General features: G+C 40.6%; 2 protein-coding genes across 5 annotated transcripts in view; both read left to right on the top strand.

The window, feature by feature from the left end:
• The window catches only part of KATNBL1 (katanin regulatory subunit B1 like 1), a 56,746-nt gene that overhangs the window by 4,285 nt on the left and 30,384 nt on the right, over positions 1–22,077 (top strand). Inside the window, exons 2-3 of one of the 3 annotated variants that reach the window (XM_060619035.3) lie at positions 167–366; positions 2,227–2,437. The gene's annotated coding sequence lies outside the window, so the exon portion shown is untranslated. Of the gene's footprint in view, positions 1–166; positions 367–2,226; positions 2,438–7,645; positions 7,794–22,077 lie in introns of those variants that run through there. The other 2 variants (XM_078448441.2, XM_060619034.3) reach the window with 2 other exon arrangements.
• LPCAT4 (lysophosphatidylcholine acyltransferase 4) overlaps positions 1–22,077 on the top strand; it is a 153,218-nt gene that overhangs the window by 122,955 nt on the left and 8,186 nt on the right. The gene's annotated exons all lie outside the window — the stretch shown is intronic.

Here is a 22,077-nt window from a genome sequence, read left to right as displayed (position 1 = left end):
CATTTCTATGTGGATTACATTTTTTTTTTTTTTTTTAAATTTCTGGTTTATGGCTCTGCGGGTGTCATGAAATACCGCTGTCAGCAGTGACATGAACTAGACAGTGCTGGGAGATGTTGGCTAGTAATACCATTCTTCCCTAACAATTACCTTTTTTTCATTTCAGGAGAGCTGTTGTGCAATTCACATTTTAACAAGTTCCCATTATAGCACTTCCCTCCAGCACTTGCTTAGGAAACTGGGAGGATTGCCATTCCCACAGATCTTATTAAAGGATAAGAATGACAACCATAGCATGAGTCATGATGATACATTACTGATGGCCCAGGATGCTTCTTCAAGCGTGATTACTTTGGATTCATTCTGGTGATTAATTTCAGGTATCTTGGATGTGGGCTAACTTGTCTCTACATCAGGTATCTGAATGACCAATGCAGGTCCTTTATGGCACTTTTTCCTATGTGCTAATTTTTAAAAGCCTCAATTGGTTCAGATATAAGCACTGCTTTATGGCCTGAATTTTTTGGAAGGAAGATTATTGTGCACTGAATGTTTATGTTTCCCCTAAACTCATGTGTTGAAGCCCTAACACTGACATGATAGTATTTGGAGATGGGGCCTTTGGGAGGTAATTAGGGTTAGATGAGGTCATGAAGGTGGGGCTCTCATAATGGGATTAGTGTCCTTAGAAGAAACCCAAGAGAGCTCACTATCTCACTCCACCATATCAAGACATAGTGAAAAGGTGGCTGTCTACAGGCCAGGAAGAGGGCTGTCTTCAGTAATTGAATCAGCCAGCACCTTGATCTCAGACCAGCCTCCAGAACTGTGAGAAAATCTATTTCTGTTGTATAAGCCACCCAATCTGTGGTATTTCATTATGGCAGCCCGAGCAAATTAATGTGAGGATTAAGTAGGATTCAGAAAAATTGAATAAGTACCTTTTGGTACTTGGAGGCAAAGTCATCCCCTGAAACATAAACATAAATGGAGGGGTGTTTAATTTGTAGGAGCGTATTGTGTAAATGTAAACATACTCAACACTGTCCACTGACTTTTTTTTTTTCACCTTATCTTGGATATCTTCCATATGTGTCACTCAGTTTTGCCTCATTTTTTTAAAGGCTATAGAGTATACATAGGATAGGATGTATGATAATTTAGTTAACCAGTCTCCAGTTGATGGACATTTAGGTTGTTCCCTTTTGTCACTATTACAAAACATGTTGCTGTGAACATCCCTAGGGACCTTGTCAACATGGTTCTATAGGAGGTTTGTGGACTAAATTATGTCTATAGTCTTGTAGTAAATTGAATAGCGTCCCCCCAAAATTCACATCCATCTAGATGGAAACTCAGAACATGACTTTTTTTGGAAATAAGGTCTTCACAGATTTAGTTAGTTAAGGTGAGGTCATATTGGATGACGGTGGGCCCTAAATCCAATGACTCGTGTTCTCATAAAAAGAGAGGAAGACACACAGATAAACAGGGAAGAAGTCCATGTGATAATGGAGACAGAGACTGGAGTAATGCAGCTACAAGCCAATGATTGCCAGAGCCACTGGAAGCTCAGAAGAGGCAAGGAAGGATTCCTCCCTAGAGCCTGCAGAGAGCATGGTCTTTGGCAACACCTTGATTTTGGGCTTGTGGTCTCCAGAATTAAGGGAGACTCTATTTCTGTTGTTTTAAGCCACCCAGATTCTGATACTTCATTACAGGAGCCCTAGGAAATGGATACAAGTTTCTTTCTAAAAGAGGTCCATTCAAATGAATCCAGCTAACAACCAGGGCTAGCTAGCTTCAGTGGGAAAAAAATATAACAAGTAATAAAACAGTATTGCCAAAGCTGCCAAATTAAATTCTAAACTTTCAGAAATTTGCATGAGAAGTTTTATTCAATTTCCTACTTGCTTATGATTAGTTCCTGTAATAAAGTGATTTTTAGAAATTAATTACAAAAGAAGGACAATTATTGTATAAAATGGAAAATGCAACTAACCCAAAAAAGGTAATAAATCATACCATGGAAACAAAAAAAATTTTTTCCCATAGACATTTTGAGTTCAACTCTTCCAGACTTTTTTGATTTATATTTACACTTACTAAGACTATACGGTTTTATAACATGCTGTTTCATGAAGAGCCATGCTTTCATCTTTTAAAAAGGCAAAGAAAAAAGTATGGCTTAATCTTTATTTCAATGTTTTTTAATGTCTCTGATAGCTCTTGCCAGATGTTCAGGCTCTGTTGCTCCCATCCCACCCTGACCAAGATCACGAGGCACCCACCAGACTTCCACACTCCTCTCCACCCAGCCTGTAGTTGGAGCCACACCCCATCTCCCAGGACCTATGCTGGTACTGCTACTCTTTCTAGATAAGAGTAATTTTTTTAGAATATTGGCTTTCTCTCCCTTAAAGGATTCAGAGTTCAGGTAAGTTTGGGCAGCACTGCATATATCTTTCTTTTAGAGATTTACAATTCATGTTAGTATTTTTTTAAATTTAAATCCAAGTTAGTTAACATATAGTGTAATAATGGTTTCAGGAATAGAATTTAGTGATTCATCATTTACATATACCATCCAGGGCTCATCCCAATGCATGCCCTCCTTAATGCCCATCACCCATTTAGCCCATCCCCCGCTCCCCTCCCCTCCAGCAACACTCAGTTTGTTCTCTGTATTTAAGAGTCTCTAAAAAAAAAAGAGAGAGAGAGAGTCTTTTATGGTTTGCCTCCCTCTCTGTTTTTATCTTATTTTTGCTTCCCTTCCCCTGTGTTCATCTGTTAATGTTAGTATTTTAAAGACTGAAAAGTGCTATAGTAAAGAAATAACTTATTTAATATTTGTTTAATCCAAAGTTGCCAAACTTTGTGGCCAAGGAAGACTTTTTCTTTTTCTTTTTTCCTCTTTGTTCAATCTACCAACAGCTTATAGAACTGGTATTGTGAAGAACAGAGCTAATTTGGGGTAGGAACTTGAGCCAGTTTAGGTTCAGACTCAATTTTGTCACTGTAGGAGTAGTTTTGCCTTTGCATCCAGCTCCGAGAGGTGGACTTCAGTCTTGCAATCTTCCTACTGCCTCCATCTCCTGAGGCTGGGGATCTGCTTTCCTCTTTCACGTCTCCTTTCCATGGACATTATCCTGCTTCTGATTATTGCTGTCCTGCCCATTTTGTTGCCTTCCTGCCTGCCACCCTGCCCTTGAACTCCCCTCTACAAGGTCTGTTTGTTATGAGGCACCAGCAGTGTTGAGCCCCCTAAACAACGTCATGGCTGGGTGTGTGTTGCATATGGCATAGCTTTCAGATGCCATGTACCGATTACCAGGCCATCAGCACCACAACAGGTCTGTCTTCCCACCACTGGTCCCGCTGCTAGAGCTGGTGTAATTCCAGGACTCTGCTTTCCAAGGCAGCACTCAACCATACTGTGTTCTCTTGGAAAGATCACTGAACAGGTAAAGTTCGGAGTTGGGGGATATTCTGCAAAGAGATACACAATCAGTGCACTAGGCACTACTGAAGTGTTTTACATAGGTTACCCTACTTCCCAGCATCCCCCAGGGAAGAATATTATTATCTCCACTGTGCAGTTAAGGTAAAAATAGAGCAGAAAGGGTCCAAAAGCAGTGATCCAGGCTTCTGATAGAGATGAGCTTTGCTCCAAGGCTAGTGTTCTTTCCACTCTAGGATGCTGCTGTCTACCATCTTCCAGTTGGTAACAGTGTACCCTAGTTGCTGGAAATCTACTTGGGGAAGGAGGGAAATAGTCTCTTGGGATTCAGAGTTGAAAATCTATAAATAACAAATGTTACCTGCTGTCCAGCTCTTGAGTTGTAACAGAGAGCTGCATCAGAGACTGTCTTTTTGGTTTTGTTTTTTAAATTTTTTTAATGTTTATTTTTGAGAGAGAGAGAGCGCGAGTAGGGGAGGGCAGAGAGAGAGGGAGATACAGAATCTGAAGCTGGCTCCAGGCCCCGAGCTGTCAGCACAGAGCTAAACGCAGGGCTCAAACTCATGAACTGCGAGATCATGACCTGAAGCCAGATGCTCAACCGACTGAGCCACCAAGGTGCCCCCAGAAACTGTCTTAACAGGAGGATCTCCTACTACCCTACAGTCCCCACCACTTCCACCATCCAGCAGCCCTCAAACCCCCCTCTCCCCTACCCCACCCCCTTGCCACACACACACACAAACTTTGCTGCTTCTGAACCACGGAGGGCATTGGTACAGCGGTGGTGATTGAAATAATCATAAACCTTGTAAACTGGGAGCGAAATCTCTTTTCCACTGCTACTGCCTTATCTGAAATGTTCCCTAATGCCATTCCTTCCTTCCACAGTCTACACAGGAAGGTGGGGAAGGGAGGAGCAGAAAAAAAAAAGGGATTGACTTCCCACTTGGACTGCCAAAGTCAAGTGCCTGGAATTTTCCAAAGGCTGTGAAGGCTGAGCAGTGGATGCAGTTATTTATGGAATGGATGAGCTATTGCTGTCTTGTATTTAGGTCTCTTTAGGCATTGCCCTTCGTCAGTCTGCACTGATGAGAATGACACACACCACAGTAAAAGCTGTGGCTCCCTGAACCGCTGGCGTGAACTACAGCACTTTCATACCTAAGGTTCTTGCCAGCAGTCCCCCCTCCCTCCCACCAGCCATCTTGTATCCTGGTGAGGGCTTAATCCTCCTGAAGTACTGATTTAACCATCGAGCTTCCTGGCTCCATGTCTATGCATTTTTTTTAACTGACATTTTTATTATGCGCATTTATATTAATTGGCATGGATTGACTTATATGACATTTATTATAAAAAACAGTTTACAGAGTTGTAGGTAGGATATAATCTCACCTCTGTTCCTAGATATAGTTACATTTGCATAGGAAAAAAAAACCCATATATTCAAGATGGAAATAGTGCTTATTCATGAGTAATAGACTTCTAAGGGTTTCTAGTGATTTTTTTCTTTCCCCAAAACCTTTGCTTCATCGCTCCAGATTTTCACAACCTGTCAAGTGACCACATACGTTTTTAGGCTTTGCTCTTGCTACCCTGCTTGTCAAAAATCCTCTTCAGCTTGTCAGGCCTGGTTCAAATCTTCCTCCATGACACCCCCACCCCCACCCCCACTCCAGCTGTCCAGTTAGAAGTGTATGTAAGACTTTGCATGAGTGTTCTTTTCTCACACGGGTGCTTATGTTCAGGGTGTATGCTATGCACTGTCCCTGAATGACATCCATACCCTTAAGCAGATGGGGTGGGGGCAGAAATACTAACTCAGCTGCCTGTTCATTCAGATAGAAGGAATATAAGGTATTCAGAAGGAAGGAATAAGAGAATGACCAGAGGAGTACTTCCCTCAGACACTGCTCACTGGGAGGGCTAGCCATGAACCACCTTTCTATGCACAAGGACTCGTGCAGGGATAATAAAAACATGTATGGGATGACCTTTATTTATTTATTTATGTAAGTAATCTTTATACCCAACATGGGGCTTGAACTCACAACCCTGAGATCAAAAGCCACATGCTCTACTACTGACTGAGCCAACCAAGAGTCCCTCTTTTTTTTTAAATCCATAAAAAGAGAAAACCTTGATTGAGCGCCAAGTGAAAAAAATTCAATTTTGGTTGACTCAAAAGTGTCAATGAAGAAGATGAACCTGCAGTCTCATTGCTAAAATGTATATATTTCGAAAGTTGCAACATGAAGGCAAATCTCTTTATTTTCACTTTAAATTATGTCGACACCAGGCAGCGACATGAGATCTATAGGCCAGGGCTGCTCTTCACTAGTATAACTTTAGAACCTGAGTCTGGGGATGGACTGCCTGAGACACTGTGCCCTAAGAAGACCTAGAAATGAGAATATCGGGATTCGCCTCTGGCCTTCAGACAACCCGAGGCCTTGTTTTGGCTGACATCTCTCTGTGTTAACGCAGCACATTCCTTGAGTCCTAGGACTCCGTTATTTGTCTTCTCTCAACATCCAGCCTCCCTTGAGATAAAGTCCCATGTCTTACACTCTTCATCCTCTTCCGATGAGGGCCCCACCGATGCCTTTTGTGGGTTATCAGGAAATTCCTGTTTACGATGGTAGTGATGAAGAAACAGCTTGAAAGAAAGTGACTTCATCCATGTGCGTTGAATTTTTTTTTCTTTAAAATAGCACACCTACTTAGTGGAGGTCATACGCAAGGAATGTTCTATGTTGCAACACCCCTAAAGCCCAGGGGTCCTGCTCCCTCCCCTCACTTACCACACTGGCCTCTCTCAACAGTCCCACCTGTTGCAGGTGTGGCCACACACATAGGCATGTGCCTGCTTGTGCTTGGCTCTTAAAGGCATTGCCAATGCAAAATATATCTTAAAATATTTCTACCACCAACCTAAAGTAGTGACCCACTCACCATTACTTAATTTTTTGTATTAAGTAGGTAAGGACCCAGTTACCAGGGAGGAAAAATATATTGCTTTTATCATCTAATGACATCTTAGTTCTGATTAGTTTATCTGTGAGGCCTCTCATTGCTCTGAACTCCCACAGCATTTAGGATATACCTTTTGTCATTGCACTCACCACAGTTTATTCGAATGATCTCTTTCCCTGTTTATCCAACCCCCTAGGAGCTCCTCTGGACTATCTGTAGCAGCTGATGCAATGTCAGCCTTGTACATGGTATGCCCTCAAAAATATTGCTGAACCAAACGTAAGCAACCCATGCCTTAGGCAAGCCCTGGAGAGTTCTGGAAAAAAGAGCCCCCCCCCCCCCCAAGAGTGGAGGAATGTAGTCTTGCAGTGAGAAAATGTTTTTTCAAATACACCACTTGATTGGCTTCTGCAAGGGCTCCCATCACAATTTGATTAACCTTGACCAGTGGCTTACCTTTGAAGATGGGTACACTCTGTGTCTACTAAGATGAAGAGAATTTCCTCAGTAATTAAAAGCAGGTGAGGGACAGACCCAACCCTAACCTCATATTCTAGTGTTTCCAGTCCCAGAGAGACTGAATTTGCTTTCTGGGATAGGGTTTGCATCAGACATATTTCTTGTGTTCTTAAGAGTCTAACACAGAGTCTGACACATATTAGGAATTGAAACATAATAGCTAATAATTATAGAGTGCTTACCATATGGCAGACACATTCCTCTAAGCATTTTATATGTATGAACTCATTTAATCCTCACAACTATGAGACAGATACTATTATAATCCCCATTTTACAGATGGGCAAACCAAAGCACACGAGAATTTTTATGACTTGTGCAAGGTCACATAGCTCCAAAGTCCATGCTTTTTAAATACTTTGCCTTAGTACCTTTAAATGCGAGTGAAGGAATAAATCTCTCCCTGCACCATACTTTTATAGCAGATGTTTTCCTCTCCTGGGACACCACTTTTAAGGCAGTCTCCCCCACCAGACTGTCACTAGCTCAGGGTCATTCTTTGACTTTTGTCCACCCTCAGTTCCTAGAGCTTGACTGCTTGCCGCGCCATAGCAGGACTACCGGGCGTGCGCGTGGCCACCAGGGGGCACTATGGGCACACGTCGTCTTCCCTCCTCCCTCCAGTCCTGCGCGACCTGAGGGGGGGCCGAGCCAGCGTTGGGCGGAGCCTGGGAGAAGCGTCAAGGGGGAGCTATCCCGGCGGGCCGCGCGCGCGGCCGCGTTTGAATGGCTCAGAGTGGGGCTCGGCCCGGGAGCCGAGGGACGGTCTAGGCTGCCGGGCGCAGCTCGTCAGCGCCGGGGCAGGGCTGAGGTGCCACGGTACCATGAGGCGCCGGTAAGTGAGGGCCGGGACTGTGCGAGCCCGGCGCCCGCAGCTGCCGTGCCGAGGCCGCGCGTCTCCTCTGGTCCGGCCGCGCCCTGGGCCCACCTGCAGGCCCCGCGGCGGCCTCCGCTCGGCGGAGCCCGGCGGCGGGGCTGCGGGGTCGGAGGGTGGGGAAGGGCGGGGCGGCGAGACCTCCGTTTCCCGCGAGTAGCCCCTGCCCGGCCGCTGCGGGAAGGGTCCGGACCGCGGGCGCGGGAGGCCGGCTGGGGGTCGCCGCGGGGCCGGGCCGGGAGAGGCGTGGACGCGACCAGCTGTCACTTATTTATCTGCGGGTGGAGCCGACATCTGCACGCCGGGGAGGGGGAAGGACGGAACGCGTCTGCGGCGATCTGTTTGAGGGCTTGTTTTCCCGAGCCGCCTAGGCCGGGCCTTGGTATTTCCTTATATTCTGACGGGTCCTTGGTTCCCTGACAGATAAGCTTTTGTTTAGCAGGACAGAAACTTGACATAACTGCATACGAGTTGCTGATTGCAAGTTTAAAAACCTCATTGTACTTGCTGAAAAGTTGTTCTGTAACAGTACCTAGGCTTTTACCACGCTCTTAAATTGGCGTAAATATGGAGATAACAAAGAGTTCAGTTGTTTTTTTGTGGCTTGTAAAGTTCTTTGAAAACAGAGGTGTCTATGTCAGTTTCTTTACAGATTAAAAGGAAAAAAAAAAAAACAGTAACAAAAATTAGGTGTGTAATTACCAGTTTAGCACTAGCAAAAAATCTGAGAAACTAGACCACCTAATAGCTTCAACTTGTGTAAATAGTTGATTCTGGGTTTTTTTGTTTGTTTTTGTTTGAACCTGCTTCAGACTTGAATCAGAATTTTTTACGTTGAGGCTTTTACTGGGCTAATAACTAGCACTGTAGTGTTAGCGATGATAAATATTTATTTTGGGCCTTCTGGGTGTTAAGCACTGTTTGAGAGCTTTGCTTTGTGATGGGTAATATTATTATCCCCATTTTGACAAAGAGGAAACTGAGACACAGAAAAGTTGAGCAACTTGTACTAGGTTACACAGCTAATACATTTGGGACCCAAGCAGGCTGGCTTTGTGCTTTTACCTATGCTGCCTCCTTTATGTGTGGCTTTTTTTAGTTTACAAAGCTCTTTCATTTACTTCTCTTAACTGGGGATATAAAATATGTGAAGTGTGTTTGTGTATATATGCATTCACACACTATTAAATTGAGCTCTCTGCTTTTGTTGACCATACGTAAGTTTTGCGTACTGAGCAAAAATTCTGTTGGATATTTTAAGATAAATGGAGTTCATAAAGTTCATGTTTGTGTCGTAGTTTATAATGTTAGTTCCTTTGTATCATGTCCTGAAAGTGTAGAGAACAACAGTTTGAAACCTACATACTCTTTAAAATATACCTTTATATATTTTTATTCTGAGAATTTAATTGAGTGGTTACTCTGTTCTTGGAATGATTATACTTTCAGCTCCATGACAAGAAATAAAGGTTCAAAAAAAAAAATCATTTCATAAGAAATCAGCAGTTTGTGGTGATTTACAGCAGAGCAGTTAAATTTCATTCATCAGTTATCAAGCTTTTGATTGTCTCTATGCCCAGCAGTGTTAGGTACAGTTGGTTATACAAAAGAAATGTGCCAGGGCAACAAACCTTAGTTGGGATGTGAGATTAACAACAACAATATAAAATACTCTTCTTTAGTACAGAGGGTGTATGGTGAACTGAACTGGGCTGATCGGTAATGCTTCTGCAGAGAACCAACACATAAAGGATGGATCTAGGGCATTGAATAGAAGTGTGAATGGGGAATTTTACTGAGGAAACAGTGTGTTCAAGGACTTGGAAGTGAAAAGGATAAAAAAAATACTGATTCAAAGGGGCACATGCACCCCAATGTTTATAGCAACATTATCGACAATGGCCAAATTATGGAAAGAGTCCAAATGTCCATTGACTGATGAATGGATAAAGAGGATGTCCATTGACTGATAAATCGATATATATCTATATCATATATCTATATATCTGTATCTCATCTATCTATTTATATAATGGAATATTACTCAGCCATCAAAAAGAATGATGGCAAATTTGCAACCATGTGGATAGAGCTAGAGTGTATAATGCTAAGAGAAATAAGTCCAAGAAAGACCAATACCATGTGATTTCACTCATGTGGAATTTAAGAAAGCAGATGAACATGAGGGAAGGGAAGGAAAAATAAAATAAGATGAAAATCAGAGAGGGAGGCAAACCATAAGAGACTTTTAACCATAGAGAACAAAGTGAGAGTTGGTGAGGGAATGGGATAATGGGTGATGATGAGTATAAAGGAGGGCACTTGTGATGAGCACTGGATGTTGTATGTAAGTGGTGAATCACTAAATTCTGCTCCTGAAACCAGTGTTAAACTATATGTTAACTAACTTGAATTTAAATAAAATCTTGGGAGGAAAAAAAAAAAAAGACTTGGAAGTGAGAATAAAAATGATTTTTCTAGAGAACAGCGAACCTGATCTATTTGGAAAGTTCCTATTGAGAAAAATGAGATTATGTGGGCAGGACTGAGGAGTGTTGTATAAGACACATATGGCAGAGAAGTTTAAGTTTAACGTATATGTATATACACAGAGAGATGATTTTGGAAGTTTTGAAACTTATATCAGTGGCTCTCAACTGGGGACAATTTTGCCTGCTTTGGGACATTTGGGAGTGTCATGGCTGGAATGGGGAGAGATGCTAACTAGTATCTAGTTGACAGAGGCCATGAGTTCTGCTGCTAAGCATCTTACGATAGGACAGCCCCTCCATTAGAAATAATTACCCCAAATGTCAAAATGTCAGTGGTGCTGAGGTTGAGACCCTGTTGTGAGTTGGTTGTTTATATGGCCAGCTTCTGCTTCCATGTGCTGTAAAATAAGTATGAATGATGAATTTTAGGAGCATGAGTACAAACAATATTAAAGCTGGGGGAAGCTGGCTCAGAGACCTCAAGAAGGAGGCTCTTGTTGGAGTCCTCGAAGAAGGGGGAGATTGTAAGGAAATAGGATGAGGGCAATGAGAATGACAAGCAGTGATAAAATGAGACAATTATTTAACAATTTTTCCTAAGTTTGAAAATAATGTGTGTTCACTGAAAATAATGCATGTTCATTATAGGAAATTTTGGACATGTAGAGAGTGAAAAATTAAAAGCATTTATAACCCTCCCACTCCCTACCCCAGGCAGAAACAACAACTGTTAAACATTTTCATGTGGTGATTTTTCTCAAATCTTTTTTTCAAATCTTTTAAAAAGTAGGACTATACATTTTTCTCCCTGTGGGTTTTTATTGTTTGGTGTGTTTATTTGTTTGACTCAGCATGTCATGAGTATTTCCCATTCCTTGAAAAATGCTCTTTTTAATGGTCACAATCTTTTTTGGTGTGTGTGTTCTTTTGAAATTGGGAATTTTGCTTATATTCCAAAGAGACACTTTGAAGGAAGAAATAGAATATGATGACTGATTAACTATAGAAATCAATAGGGGTAAAAGTCAATGGTATCTCCAAGGTTTTAAACCTAGGAAGCTAAAAGAATGGCAGGGCTACTGAAATAAATCGGTTTCTCATAATAATTTGGGGGGGAGGGGCAGGGGATTCTCATAATAATATCCATCTTAGGTATGTAAACTGCCATCACAGAGACCCATAAAGAGATTTTAATAAGGACCTTTGCTGCCTATCAGCTTACATTCTTCCTAAAACTCTTAACAATAATAGTCTTTCTTTGTGTTTTTTTTTTTTGTTATCTTTGTTTTTGTTTTTGTTTTTTTTACCTTTTGTTTTTTTGTGCTAAGCTTATTTTTCAGTTCCTAGCAAGTTTTCCTTTTTCCTCTTCTTGAAAAGTTTTTTAATAATTTACTTTCTATTAGAATACTAAATAAGGCTCAGGTTTGTTGGTCATGAGTCTTTGAGAGATTAAAGGACTACTTGGGTTTTTTGAATGTATAGATTGGTACAGTTTATAAGCAAGAGGTGAGTATAACTCTTTTCTGGAGGAGGAGGAATTATCTTTAAAAATGCTTGCCAAGGGGCACCTGGGTGGCTCAGTCAGTTGAGGTCTGACTTCTGGCTCCCGTTCAGGTGATGATCTCACGGCTCATGAATTCGAGCCCCACATCAGGCTCTGTGCCGACAGCTGCAATCCTGGAGCCTGCTTTGGATTATATGTCTCCCTCTCTCTGCCCCTCCCCTGCTCTAGCTCTTGCTCTCTCTCTCACAAAAAAAAAAAAAAAAAAAATATATATATATATATATATATATATATATATGTGTGTGTATTTATATATTTATATATAAATATACATAGTTATGTATATATATTTTTTATGCTTGCCCAGGGGCACCTGGGTGGCTCAGTCAGTTAGGCGTCCGACTTCAGCTCAGGTCAAGAGCCTGCTTCAGATTCTGTCTCCATCTCTCTGCCCCTCCCCTGCTCGCGCGCTCTCTCTCTCTCTCTCTCTCTCAAATATAAAAGATAAAACATAAATAAATAAATAAATAAATTTTAAAAAATGCTTGCCTAGAGGTGCCCAGGTGGCTTGGTTAAGTGTCCAACTCTTGATTTTGGCTTAAGTCATGATCTCTCAGTCTTGAGATCATGCCCTGCATTGGGCTCTGTGCTGAGAAGTGTGGAACCTGCTTGGGATACTCTCTGTCCCTCTCTCTCTCAAAATAAAATAAAAAATTTTTAAAAAATGCTTGCCCAGTGCTTGATAACATCAACCCACTCAATATTACATTACTGTTTTATGAGTCATTATACTTGTTGATCTATATCAGTTTAGTGCTTTCTGGAAAATGTATTTTAGGGAAATAATTTTTTTTAAAAAGCTTAAAACTAATACAAATGGTGCCTTTACTGGCAACATACACTTTTCAAATTGGATAAGATATAGTTTGACTTTGCTGGATTCAAATGCTGTGTTTACTACTCTGTGCTTATGTCCGAGTATCTTCTCTAATATCCATTAGTTTTGTGTTCCCATCTTTGTTCTTGGGACATAATGAAGGTAGAGATGGGAGAAAGAGTCTTCTGAAAGTACCCTTAGTTTGCTTCCCCTTGACCACCTCACTCTCTTTCAATTTTTAAGAATAATTTTTTAATGTTTATTTTTACTTTTTTTTTAATGTTTATTTATTTTTGAGAGAGAGAGACAGAATGAGAGTGGGAGAGGGGCAGAGAGAGAGGGAGACACAGAATCTGAAGCAGGCTCCAGGCTCTGAGCTGTCAGCACAGAGCCCAATGCAGGCTCAAACTCATGAACCATGAGATCATGACCTGAGCTGAAGTCAGATGCTTAACTGAGCTACCCAGGCGCCCCTGTTTATGCTTACTCTTGAGAGAGAGAGAGACATAGACTGTGTGAATGAGCGAGGGTCAGAGAGAAAGGGAGATACAGAATCCGAAGCAGGCTCCAGGCTCTGAGCTGTCAGCACAGAGGCCGACGCGGGGCTCGAACTCACTCACGAACTGCAAGATCATGACCTGAGCCGAAATCAGACACTTAACCAACTGAGGCACCCAAGCACCCCTCTCTCTTTCAATTTTACACACTACCTCAAATTCTTTTTGCCTTGAACAGTCATCCAGGAATGCCCATGCTAGCATCTCTTCTCACTAATCTTAAAACAGGCAGCTTGGTGTTATATGGGAAAGGCATTAACACTGCAAGTCACAGTTCTAAGCTTCTCTCTCCTGCTGGTGACTGAGTGTTCTTGGGCAGATCCTGTAATCTCATTTGTAAATTGAAATTATCTCCAAGGTCCTTTCTAGCTCTAAGAGTCTGTGAATCTGTGAAGTATTTACTTTTCAAGGGTAATTGCCTCTGCTGAGACTATTCTAAAGACATTCTAAGATGTCTTTCACATCTTAGTGTGCATTAATTAGATGATACCTCCCAAAGGCATTTGTAAAAGCTACTCCCATGTAATAGGATTGGGGAAGAAATTTTAGAACGGAATTTAAGTGCCACTAGCATATAAGCTTCAGGAGGGCAGGGATCATTGTTCACTGATGTTTCCTTAGTGCCAAGAATGGTAATTAGCCTGTAACATGTACTTAGTATTTGCTGAAGGAAGGAAGGAATGGACTGGTGTTGAGGAGGACTGCACAGATATTCTGAGTATCTTGAAAGAACTTGGAATACAAACCAACAGGATTACAACCTAGTCTTTCCTAGAATGTAAAAATAACCTACAAGTGGTGGTAAAGCATCCACTGTTCACTTGGTTACCTTTCAGAACTACTAAGTAATTACTGCCCTGATTGCCCTTCATACTCAATAAATGCAGTTTTATCCATTACCAGATCTTACTTTAGTGCCAGCTTGACTTTTGAGTGTGCCTTTTACTCTTATTTGCAAAAACCTATGCCTTGCTTATTCCTTACACCACTTAATATCACCAGTAACAGTATGTTTAACGTTGTAGCCAAAATAAATCAATAGATTGATTAAAATTTGTCCTCTCATCCATAGAGGATTCATGGCACAGCTGTTGGAAATTAGTACTCTTGGCATTCCTGTTCCAGTCATCTTAATTCTTACTCATATAGAATAATCTTCAAGAGGGGTGGGTTAAGCGTCCAACTTTGGCTCAGGTCATAATCTCACAGTTCGTAGGTCTGAGCCCTGCGTTGGGCTCTGTGCTGACCATGCAGAGCCTGGAGTCTGCTTCAGATTCTGTCTCCCTCTCTCTCTGCCCCTCCCTGGTTCATGCCTGTCTCTGTCTCTTTCTCTCTCTGTCTCTCTCTCTCTCAAAATTGAATAAACAATTTTTAAAAATTTTAATAATCTTGAAGAAAAGTTAAAAGAATTTTAAGTTTAATCGCTACACCATCGTGGGGCTCAAACTCATGACCCCAAGATCAAGAGCTGCATGCTGTACTGACTGAGCCAGCCAGGTTCCCCAAGAATAGTTTTTAATTATGTGATTCGTACACACAGCTTCTCAGTAAGTCTGTTTTGTCTACAAAATTAAGTCCAGGTTCCTAACCCAGTATCGAGGGACTTCTGCATTTTATCCAATCTACTTTCTAGTCTGTTTCCTCCACAGTGACCTGGACTGAGTAACTATTTAGTTATTTGAATAGTTGGGGTAGATAATAATGAAACAACAAGCCGGGTTATTCTCACCTAGGAAGTATGTTTCCAGGTAAGAAAAGGCTGGTAGGTATGCCTGTACAGGGTGACATTCATTATTTGGGGGAATATTTACTGAAAAATAGTATCAGGAACAAGAATTCTTTTTTTTTTTTTTTAATTTTTTTTACATTTATTCATTTTTTGAGAGACAGACAGAGCACAAGTGGGGAGGGGCAGAGAGAGAGGGAGACAGAATCTGAAGCAGGCTTCAGGCTCTGAGCTGTCAGCACAAAGCCCGACGTGGGGCTCGAACTCACAAACCGGGAGATCATGACCTGAGCCGAAGTTGGACGCTCAACCAACTGAGCCACCCAGGTGCCCCGGAACAAGAATTCTTAAACTCCACATAAATATTTTTTTCTCTTCTTGTTGGCAGACCTATTTGGAAACTAAGTAATAATTAGAAGGAAATTATTTATGTATATTTAGTGGCATCACTTGACTACTTAGTGTGACTGACTACATTATTCTGTGCCCACAGCATTGTTTAGATGGTTTGTCAGTCTGGATGGGCTGTTTTACAGTAACAACCCCCAAATCTCAGTGGCTTCAAATAACAAAGGTTTACTTCTCCTTGATTCATCTTACATGTGAGTTATCTGGGGGCTCTGCTCTATGTTGTCCTTGTTAAGCAATATGGACAGATGGAACTTTACTCTCTGTCCTGTTGCTGCTTGCCATAATAGAGGGATGGTAATAGAAGTGAATCACACAAAGTGGCTCCTTATTTCACTGGCAAGAGCAAGTCATATGACCATTACCTAACTTCAAGATGATGGGCAAGTGTAAACCAATCATGTATCTGAAAGGAGAATTGGAATGTCATGGCACGGTTTTAATGTTTACCACAGTTAGGCACTCTCCCCTTGACATTTTTAAATATTTTGTGACTCCTCCCAGCCTACCATTATCTTTCATGGTCTTTTTTTAGATAGGTTCCTTCATTCAGCAGCTGTTCATTAAGCACCAATTCACTATATGCCAGGCACTATTCTAGATAGTGAACATGATTCCTGCTTTCATGGAGCTCACAGTTTAGTGGGAGGATGTGGACAATAAGCAAATAAGCTTGCTTCAAATAGTGATGAGTGCTATGGAGAGGGACAGATACAAGGTACTGGCATAGAGAATAGACCCCAAGTTGGTGTTATTTTTGATTGGGTGGTCAGGAAATCCTTTTGGGTGAGTAACATTTGATTTGAGAGGCAGTAGCCCTGAGAGTATATGGGAGGCATATTTTAAGCAGAGGGAATGGTTTGGCCACAAGATGGAAATGACCTTGGCATGTTTAAGGACAAAAGGCCAATGTGGCTGGAGCATTTAGGAGCAAACAGATATAGTCCAAGGGAGAGATGATGGTGGTTTTGTCTAGGATAATGCTTCCAAAAATGAAGAGAAATGAAATAGTTTGGGAATATGTTATAAAGCAGAATCAGTGGATTCGAAGTAGGGAATTTATGAAAGAGAAAATAAGAATGAGTCTTTGGGGCTTTCAGCAACTGGGAGGATGATGATGGTTCATTTTATTTGATTAGGAACAGTTGAATGTGATGGGCATTACGGAGGGCACTTGTTGTATGTTGTTGTATATGTAAGAGAGGAATCACTAAATTCTCCTGAAACCAATATTACACTATATATTAACTAATTAGAATTTAAATAAAAATTTGTAAAAAGAAAATAAAAGGAACAGTTGAGAGGATCAGATTTGAGAGGGTGGATATTAAGGGCTCTATTTTCAATATGTTAAGTTCAAGAATAGTTGACTATAGAATTGACATCCATATGGAGCTGCTCACAGGCAGTTGGAGGTTTGAGTTCAGAGTTGAGAATCATTGAGAGGAGCGATTTTTTTTTTTTTTAATGCGGTTAATACATTAAATTTGGTTACAGTTCAGTTTTGGACCTGAGTTTCATTATACCTCATTAAGGCAGTGTGGGATTTTTATGCTGGAGAAGGGTGCTCTCTAAGAGATGGGGGCATTTTCAGATTTCAGTATATATTCTAATTTCAGCCCAGGAGACATAGTGATAACAAACCACTGTAATGGGCAGGGAGGGATGTGTGGTAATCCTTGCACATGTTGGAGTGTAAGAAAGATTAAGAACCGTTGTTATAAAAGGGCTCTAGCATCATCTTTTGTTGATTTCTTTGTTTAATTCTTAAAGGGCAGTCTACCCTTATTTGTAAAGTCTTAGGGAGTACTTACCCTGTTTACTTCAAAATTAGGCACAAGTGTTACAGATTTGTAACCTTAGTCCAAATCATGAAGATAGAACATTAAAGTTAGCTTATGTTAGCTGGTCTTTTTTGGAGTTGTATATCTTATTGCAATATCTTTTCATACATAGTCTATCTTGAAAGCATCAGAAATACATTTAGTAGCTAAACAAGGGGTCAGAAAGGATCCTTAAGGTGACATTGTTTTATATATGTTTATAAAAATTTCTGAGTTTAAAAAGACAATTAGAAAGGATTATTTTTCTTCCCTATGAATATTTCCAGAAAAAGCTGGAATATTCTAAGAGGGAGAAGAGAGCTATTCACCAAAACATGCTAAGATAATCATCTACTTGGCTTTGGAAACCCTAAGTCTTCCTAAAGATTCATGTGTTTGTGTAGCCATTGAAGAAGAGATGTATATTATATTATCAATACATTTTATTGTTTTTTAAAAATATTTTCTTTTCATGTTTTTATTTAAATTACAGTTAACATACAATGTAATATTAGTTCCAGGTATAGAATTTAGTGATTCTTCACTTACATACAACACCCAGTGCTCATCACAAGTGCCCTCCTTAATGCCCATCACCCATTTAACCCATCCCCTCACCCACCTGCCCTCCAGCAACCCTCAGTTTGTTCTCTGTAGTTAAGAGTCTATGGGGAGGGGAGGTGGATAAAGATTTTATTTTTAAGTAATGTCTACCCTCAACGTGGGCCTCAAACTCAACCCTGAGATCAAGAGTCACATGCTCTATCGACTGAGCCAGCCAGGAGTCCCATTAACAATACATTTTAACTTAGTTAAAAAATAATACTTGCCTTTGGGGCACCTGGGTGGCTCAGTTAGTTAAGCAGCAGACTCTTGGTTTCTTCTCAGGTCATGATCTCATTGTTTATGAGTTCGAGCCCCACGTTGGGTTCAGCTCTGACAACATGGAACCTGGTTGGGATCCTTTCTCTCCCTGCCTGTCCCTTCCCCTTTCCCTCCCTCCCTCCCTCCCTCTCTCTCAAAAATAAATAAACTTAAAAAAAAAACAAAACAAAACTTACATTTGATACAAAATCCAAAAGCCTGAAAGGAAAAAGTCTCCTTCTCACTTCATCCCCCAGCTACACCTATCCTCTCTCTAGAAGTGACTTTTGTCCCCATTTTCTTGTGTATCCTTTCAAAGGAAGTTCAAGGAATATACAGGCAATCACTCATGTACACATTTAGTCTTTTTGTTTTTTAATTTTTTAATGTTTATTTATTTTTGACAGAGAGACAGACACAGTGTGAGCAGGGGAGGGGCCGAGAGAGAGGGAGACACAGAATCTGAAGCAGGCTCCAGGCTCTGAGTTGTCAGCACAGGACCAGACGCGGGGATCGAACTCACGAACAGTGAGATCATGACCTGAGCCGAAGTTGGAAGCTTAACCAACTGAGCTACCCAGGCACCCCGACACATTTAGTCTTTATGTAAGTGGTAGCATACTTTTCTGCACCTACCTCCCCCCACATGCCCACTTTCCAGTTATAAGGCATTGAAAAAAATAAGTCTGTGGGTCCAGAACTATTGGTAAAGATGATGATAAATAGCCACCAAGTAATCAGAATTTAGCTAACTTCCTTTTCTCATTATTAATACCAATCCCTTAATGTAGACTACTCAGTGGACTTAATTATTAAAAATAAGGATGAGGTGGTAGGAATGGTAATTCCCACTTAGCATCAATTTTTAAATTTTCGTTTCAGGGTAACTCAGTCATAAGAGAACTGGAATTCAGTTTGGTCTGATTGACTGAAATGATATATTATCATCTTGTATCCATTGAATCTGCAGAAATCTGTATTTTCATGCTTGATCTGCCTTCCTGAATTTGATATTATTTCTCAAACCAACCTTCCATGCATGGCAGACTGAGTTAATAGAAGATGGTGTGATAAATCATCAATGCAGCAAGTAAAAAGCCCTTAGGATTTATTCTGGGTCCTAGGGGTTTTGTGTTGTTCTGAACATGGAATCAGAACAAGGGTACTTAGTTTCATGATTTGAGTATTTAATATCAGGCTCTGATAACTTGGTAAATCCATTTCCTCAATAGGAATAAACCTAGCAAGTACATTAGACATCCAGGTAATTTGATGGGGCACCATTTCCCTGGGTGGTGCATAAATAAGTACTGCCTATGTTTATTTCTGTGCTGCTTTTTCTTCTTCTCCTCCATTGTTCTTCACCTCCTACCCACCAATCCATGCCCTATGTAATTGAGACATTCTTTCAAAATGTTAACCCTCAATCAGATTAGAATCTAGAAGGGATTAAAAGGCTCCAAACAAAACTAATCAACAGAATGTATCATTTTTCTACCAGTGTACTAGTGAACATGCCATTCACTTTGTCACTTTTTGAGTACAAGTGTCTGCAGTCTTTATAAGCCACTCCACCCCCCTTGTCCAAATGTGCCTTTAAGAAATCATGGAATTTTTTTTTTGGAATCTGGCTTGATATTAAAGTACATGTGTTTACTTCTTATGATAAGTTGTGACTGCTCTACACTAGGTCACATAATCTGTTCAGCCCAACATTTGTTTTGGACACCCCTGTAATAGTTATGAAAATAAATTTTACACATTAAAATTTAGTGAAACTCTTCATTGAGAATCATTGGGTGAGTCCTGTTGGACTAGAAGCTGTTGTTACTCTATAAAATGATTCTTTTTTCTTTTTTAAAAAAAAATTTTTTTAATGTTATTTATTTTTGAGAGAGATACAGAGTGCGAGTGGGGAGGGGCAGAGAGGCAGGTTGTACACAGAATCCTTAGCAGGCTGCAGGCTCTGAGCTGTCAGCACAGAGCCCAATGCAGGGCTCAAACTCATGAACCTTGAGATCATGACCTGAGCTGAAGTCGGATGCTTAACCGACTGAGCCACCCAGGCGCCCCTAAAATGATTCTTTAAACATACTTGCTTTAAGGGGCAGCTGGGTGGCACAGTCACTTAAGCCTCAGACTCTTGATCTCAGCTCAGGTCATGATCCCACAGTTCATGAGTTCAAGCCCTGCATTGGGCTCTGCGCTGATGGCACAGAGCCTGCTTGGGATTCTGTCCCTCCTTCTTTCTGACCCTTTCCAGCTGTGTGCTCGCTCTCTCGCTCTCTCAAAATAAAAAAATACTTAGTGCACACACGGAGAAGAGGCAGAGTGAGAGAGAGAGGACTCGAACCCATGAACTGTGAGATAATTACCTGAGCTGAAGTCAGATCCTTAACTGCTGATCCACCCAGGCTCCCCTAAGCCACTTTTTTCTATTTAATAATTTAGCTCAGCAGTTTTTCCCCTTAAACTATTTGGTAAGTCATTGGACATAATTGCCATGCTTAATATATTTTATTATAATGGCTTTTCTGTGTTTCTCCCACTATGAATATTGTGAAGGTGAGAATTTTATAAGAGGAAAAGTTGGGAAGTTTAAGGGTATGAGCAGAAATGAGGCAGGAAACTAGTTGCCATAATGTAGCTATATATAACACCAAAATTCATCAACTTTGAAGTGATTCAGGTCACTGAGTTTTATAATTTTACAATTCTTTTGTGTTCCTTTACATAACAAAGACATGTGTTTTAAGGCTTAAGAAACTAATTTATCACTTCTTATTAAGGTATTGTCTTATGTTAAAAAATAAACTTAATTCTTTTATTTAAAATATACAGATCTTTAGGGGCACCTGTGTGGCTCAGTCAGTTAACCGTCCGACTTTGGCCCAGGTCATGATCTCACAGTTCATGAGTTCAAGCCCCGCATCAGGCTCTGTGCTGACAGCTTGGAGCCTGGAGCCTGCTTCGGATTCTGTGTCTCCCTCTCTCTCTGCCCCTCCCCAGCTCATGCTCACACTCTGTCTCTGTCAAAAATAAATAAACTTAAAAAATAAATAAATAAATAAACAAAATAAAATAAAATATACAGTTTTTTACTGTAGAAAATTGATACAGAAAAATAAGCTGAAGAAAATGATTCAACCTTAATACCGTAAAAAAATAAACAGGAAAAAAGGATTCAACTGTAATACCACTCTTAATAAAGAATTTTTGTCCTTTTGGTCTCGTGTTTATTTTTTTCCTATGCTACATGTACGCATACACAGAAACCTATAACACAAGTAGGAACTGGTATTAAAGTTTGCTGACACCATAAAGCATGTTTCTTATACGAAAGACAACTTGCTTCATCGGTGATGTCTATGTATATATAACTTAATGATAGCTAACATTTATAGAGCGATTAACCATGTGCCAGACATCGTGGCAAGTGGATTATTTTATTTCATCCTCACAGCACCACTCCGAAAATAGGAGGCTAAGTAATTTGCCTAAGATCGTGTAACTAATAAGTGGTTCAGGCAGGACTCAAACCCAGGAAGTCTGACTCTAGGACTTGTGTTTCCCTGTTATGACATACTGCCTCGTCCTTTCAGTTTAATCACCTAAGAAAAGTACAAGTGCATACTACTGCTTTCACATGCAAACTAAAACATGATCTTCTGTAACATCTGCCAAATTTGTAAAGGCAGAAATTGATAATACAGAATCTTCTGTCATCAGGGGTGCCGATTGTCCATCTGCCCATTTGCCAGGCTTACACGGTTGCCCAGCTTAGTAAATATGCTGAAATTTAAAACAGGAGTTTAAAAACATTGTTTCTGTGAAAACTAATTGGAATGGTTTAGATAGACTACATGAAGGCAAGTGACTCAAAAACTTCATATCAACTTGGGTGTAGGTTAGAAAGCTAAAGATAAATGAAGTAAAACCGTCACAATTTAGAATTTTGTACTGATAATGCTTTGTGAGTGTCATTAGTTCTTGG

Source organism: Panthera onca, chromosome B3 (genome assembly GCF_046562875.1).
Source record: "Panthera onca isolate mPanOnc1 chromosome B3, mPanOnc1 haplotype 2, whole genome shotgun sequence".
NCBI classification, from domain to species: Eukaryota; Metazoa; Chordata; class Mammalia; order Carnivora; family Felidae; genus Panthera; species Panthera onca.
This window is presented reverse-complemented; position numbering and strand designations above follow the sequence as displayed.